The sequence below is a fragment of the Gorilla gorilla genome, chromosome 1 (genome assembly GCF_029281585.2).
Source record: "Gorilla gorilla gorilla isolate KB3781 chromosome 1, NHGRI_mGorGor1-v2.1_pri, whole genome shotgun sequence".
Classification (NCBI taxonomy): domain Eukaryota; kingdom Metazoa; phylum Chordata; class Mammalia; order Primates; family Hominidae; genus Gorilla; species Gorilla gorilla.
The window spans coordinates 104721830-104727406 of NC_073224.2; the positions used below are offsets into that span (position 1 = coordinate 104721830).

The window sequence follows — 5577 nt, forward strand, 5'->3', positions numbered from 1 at the left end:
TTTCTTTTGTTGGGTCATTTTTTTTCCCCTCATTCTCCGTCTTGCCTTGGAGACACTGATCAAAAACAAAAACAATCTTAGTTATTTGTGTTTTTTCAAAAGACCATAATTAAAGTATGATGCTCTTCGAGCTTAGTCATGACCCAGGAAAGGAATAAAATTGTTATCATACAACGTTTCCTGAAGCCAAAAAGCAGTCCAATACTCCATCTCCCATTGCATTCTGCCTTCGAGGTTCAGTATTCTTCCACTTCAACCTTCACATTTTCCAGAGCCTAAAATCCAAGTATATAACCTCCCCCTCCAATATTTTCAGCTCTTTTCATTCTACACTCAAATATGAATTATATCCCTATCTGAAAAAAATATTACTTTAAATGAGCAAGAAACATGAGACAATTCATAAAAAAGAAAAATATATATATTTATTTTAGTTTGTCTATGCTCTAATATACATACACATACACAAACATACATATGTACTACACTAGAGCATAGACTTACTAAAGGAAAAAATTATATACATAATTTTTAGTTTATAAAATTATATACATAATTTTTAGTTTATAAAATTATATACATAATTTTTAGTTTATAAAATTATATACATAATTTTTAGTTTATAAAATTATATACATAATTTTTAGTTTATAAAATTATATACATAATTTTTAGCTTATAAAATTATATACATAATTTTTAGCTTATAAAATTATATACATAATTTTTAGCTTATAAAATTATATACATAATTTTTAGCTTATAAAATTATATACTAATTTTTAGCTTATAAAATTATATACTAATTTTTAGTTTATAAAATTATATACTAATTTTTAGTTTATAAAATATGCATAATTTTTAGTTTATAAAATTATATATAATTTTTATTTATATAAAATTATATATAATTTTTATTTATATATAATTATAGATAATTTTTATTTATATATAATTATAGATAATTTTTATTTATATATAATTATAGATAATTTTAGTATAAATAAATATATACATACTAGAGCATAAACTCATCATCCCTTTTGGCAAGCAATGTGGCAATAAGTATCTGAGTCCATAAAAATGAAAAACTTCATTATTAATAAATTCACAAAAGAAGCTGTACAGATGGCCAATAAACATTTGAAATCCTCACTAGAATTGAAGAAAATGTGAATGACAAAACAGCTCCAGTGGCAGTGGTGCTGGCAGTCATAGAAAAGGATGCACAACTCACAGAGGAACAAGAACAGCCAAAAAGCAGAAACGTTTACCTATATGGTTTGCTGAGGGCATTAAACAAATGGCAGTGGCTCATGCCTGTAATCCCAGCACTTTGGGAAACCAAGGCAGGAGGATCACTTGAGCTCAGGAGTTTGAGACAAGCCTGGATATATATGAGACATATATATCCAGTCCATATATATAGTGAGACCTAATCTCTACTAAAATAGAAAAAGAAATCAAAATTTTCTGTACTAAGCATATTTTATTTTCTTAACTGAAAAAATTAAAAACTTAATAGCAACAATTTTTAAACACTCTCTTAGCATTCCAGCAATCAGCACTAATAGAATGGTGGGCAGAAAGAAGAAAAGTTTGCTGAATATATATATATATATGTTTTTGCCATCATCCTTCAAGAAGTATTCCTTTGAAGGTGATGTTGCCCTCCATCCAACAAGCCTAAAGACCTCCAGCTTCCACAGTTTTGGACATCGGGCATTGATGACTGTTTTTCATGAAATCCTCCCTTCAGTGGTCTTTCCCCATCTCCCTAGTTAATTCCTCTCATCCAGTTCCCAAGACTGTGCCCCCTTTCCAAGGACTCTTCTTTTTATGAACTTTCTCCTTGTGAGAACCCATGCTTGGTCCAACTTACTATTATCTCTTTCACACTGATGAGTCTCAATTCACCTTGTTCAAACCTGACTGTGCACTTCAATCCAGTCTCTACAAATGCTCACAGATATGATGCCTTCTATTGTCAACCACTTCCAGACAAAATGGCTTGTCTTTTCAATTTCCTTCCTACTGTCATTCTCTCAATCTTCATTCTATCATGCTTCAAAGGCACAAACTTTGGAATCATCATTTGCCTTGTCTTATTCTTCATATCTAATCCACTTTGTTATCTCAATAGTTTTTCTTTTTTTTAACTTCTTGCCTTTTAATAATATCTTTGAATATAGATAGTTTCATTTCTCCAATAACAAGATGTAGAGTGGCCAAATGGTTTTTCATACATGTTTCCCTAGTCCAGACACCCAAGAGTATGTCCCTCTCTTGGGCATAAGAAAACCTAGAGTTATATTTAGGGCATCATGTGTGGTGAATAGTTGACCGAGCTGGCATGCTCACAATGACCAAATTATGTTTGTCATATTTTAATCCAATACATTGATCTACTATGAACTTGTAAATAATGTATTTGCTTTCTAGACACATTCCAGGAAGACCAGAGAAACTGACTTTTATCCATATGGAATAATCCACTGGCAAATTTCTTTTAGGACAGACCAAAGCTGATCTAGAACTTAATCTTTACATACTTGGATCCTTCCCATCAAACAAGAAAGAACATCTGGGGTGAAAGGCTCCATTAGAAGAGCAATGTGGGATGGTGCTGTGCTGACAACTGGTAGTTCCTGCCCTACATTTTTGTAGAGGACTGGAGCCCAGAGCATGCCATGGTCAACTTGTATGTTGAAGTGAAGACCTCCTTCGAGGTGTGCATGTGCTTATTATAGATATGCCATGGTGCTAAGTACCCCAGGACTACAGGAAAAAATAAGAATAGATGCTGTATCCATGATCATGAGGCACACAGGCCAGAGCACCAGCTGTGGAATCACACAGCCCAGGTTCAAAGCCTGGCTGGGCCATGACCCCCTGAATGACCTGAGGAATGGTCTCAGGCAAATTTGTAAAAAGTGGAGACACTGCCTGCCAGGGAGGCATGTGGTAAGAGGTGCATCCAGTCAGGTCAGGGCACCGCGTCCTCTCTTTGGAAACCTGCAGAGCGAGGCTGGTGGCCCTTGAGGCCACGGCAGCCATGGAGAAGGCGGGCCTGGCTCCAGGCGGCACAGAGGCACTGGAGAGGCCCCGGGGGAGCCTAGCGGGATCTGGCTGGTCCTGCGCTCTGCTTCCAGGTTCTGGCCCTGTAACCCGGGGGACAGGGCCACTGGGTGCCAGCCAGCACCTGGGCCGGGCGCCAGGCGGAAGGGCTCTGGCGGATCAGCCCCGCACCCCCAACAGCCCCACAGGGGGGCCCATCCAGGGCCACACACCTGCCCCCAGGAGCAGGACATCCCTGAGGCTAGAGTCCAGCTGGACCGGTGGAACGGTCTCACCCTTTGCCCTTTTACTCCTCTTGTAGGCACCCTCGCTGGGCTCCTAAGCACCCCTCCACAACCTGGCTCTGTCACCAGCCCCATTGTGATGTCATAAACTCCCAGATGCCCAGTATGCACCCGGCCACAGAGAAGTGGGTGACTTAGGAGTATCCTCTCTGCTTCTGACCCTTAGTTTCGTCTGTGCACAACTCGCTCAAAATGGGCAACTCACTAAGTGTATTTTGTTCCTGGTTCTGCCGCAGGTCCTGGCCATGCCATCGGCAACCTGCTCATCTTGTCCATGAGGCCTTCCCAGCTGGCCGGGCTCACCCGGCGGCTCCTGCACCTGTGCCTGCCCGGGGAATCATGGGCCATTTCCCACTCCTCTTCAACCGTCAGCGACATCTTGGGCCTTCTTTTCCAGTCAGGTGGGATGGCGCCCCTATGAGGCTGTGTCTTATCCCTCAGAACACGGGCTCCCCACAGAGGGTCCTGCCTCCTGTGGTCTGGAGCCCCCCCTCAAGGAAGAAACCCATGCTGTCTGCTTGCAACTACATGATGTTTGGACACCTCAGCCCTGTGAGGATCCCTCATCTCAGAGGCAAGTTTAACCTTCAACTTCCTTCATTAGATGAGCAGGTGATCCCAGCCAGGCTCCCGAAGATGGAGGTGAGGGCAGAAGAGCCCAAAGAAGCAATGGAGGTGAAAGACCAGGTAGAGACCCAGGGGCAGGAGGACAATAAAAGGGGCCCCTCTAGCAATGGGGAAGCAGCCTCCACCTCTAGGCCCCTGGAGACTCAGGGAAACCTCACTTCCTCCTGGTACAATCCCAGGCCCTTGGAGGGAAATGTCCACCTCAAGAGCTTGATAGAAAAGAACCAGACTGACAAGGCCCAGGTGCATGCAGTGAGTTTCTACTCCAAGGGCCATGGAGTCACCAGTTCACACAGCCTTGCTGGAGGCATCCTTCCTTTTGGGAAGCCTGACCCACTTCCAACAGTGCTCCCTGCCCCAGTTCCGGGCTGCTCCCTGTGGCCAGAGAAGACGGCCTTGAAGGTGCTGGGTAAAGACCACCTGCCCAGCTCTCTAGGCTTGCTGATGGTGGGGGAGGACATGCAGCCCAAGGATCCTGCAGCTCTTGGATCAAGTAGGTCTTCTCCACCCAGAGCTGCCAGCCACAGGTCCCGCAAAAGAAAACTGCTGGAGCCACCGCTGCAGCTGCAACCGACCCCTCCCCTGCAGCTGAGGTGGGATAGAGACGAGGGGCCCCCACCAGCTAAGTTTCCATGTCTATCTCATGAGGCACTGTTGGTGGGTCAGGCTTCCCAAAGAGAAGGACACCTCCAGCAGGGCAACATGTGTAAGAACATGAGGGTGTTAAGTAGAACATCAAAATTCAGGAGACTAAGAGAGCTGCTTAGGAGGAGAAAGAAGAGACGGCATGGCAGGCATGGTGGCTCACACCTGTAATCCAGCACTTCGGGAGGCCCAGGAAGGTGGATCAGGAGGTCAAGAGATTGAGACCTGAGGAGCATCTCTGCCTGCACCATCTGGGAAGTGAGAAGCGCCTCTGCCCGGCTGCTCCACCATCTGGGAAGTGAGGAGCACCTCTGCCAAGCCACCCCACCATCTGGGAAGTGAGGAGTGCCTCTGCCCAGCCCCCGCCCTGTCTGGGAAGTGAGGAGTGCCTCTGCCCAGCCCCCGCCCTGTCTGGGAAGTGACGAGCTCCTCTGCCTGGCTGCCTCACAGTCTGGGAAGTGAGGAGCACCTCTGCCTGGGCCCTGCCCCATCTGGGCAGTGAGGAGTGCCTCTGCCAGGCCGCCACCCTGTCTGGGAAGTGAGGAGAGCCTCTGCCCAGCTGCCGTCCTGTCTGAGAAGTGAGGAGTGCCTCTGCCCGGCCCCCTTACACTCTGGGAAGTGAGGAGTGCCTCTGCCCAGCCTCCAACCACCTGGGAATTGAGGAGGAGCACCACCTCTGCCCGGCCTCCACCCCATCTGGGAAGTGAGGAGCACCTCTGCCCAGCCGCCGCCCTGTCTGGGAAGTAAGGAGCGCCTCTGCCTCGCTGCTGTCCTGTCTGCAAAGCAACGAGTGCCTCTGCCTGGCCTCCTCACCGTCTGGGAAATGAGGAGCACCTCTGCCCCGCCGCCATGCCGTCTGCGAAGCGACGAGTGCCTCTGCCCGGCCTCCTCACCATCTGGGAAATGAGGAGTGCCTCTGCCTCACCGCCGTCCTGTCTGCAAA

At 45.9% G+C, this 5577-nt stretch overlaps 1 pseudogene across 1 annotated transcript; it reads left to right on the top strand.

Moving 5' to 3' along the window:
• Window positions 1-3515: 3515 nt before the first annotated feature.
• Window positions 3516-4815, top strand: LOC101146216 (putative UPF0607 protein ENSP00000383783; annotated as a pseudogene). The gene has a single exon (XR_008670673.1). The product of XR_008670673.1 is annotated as a putative UPF0607 protein ENSP00000383783 (transcript).
• Window positions 4816-5577: the final 762 nt, after the last annotated feature.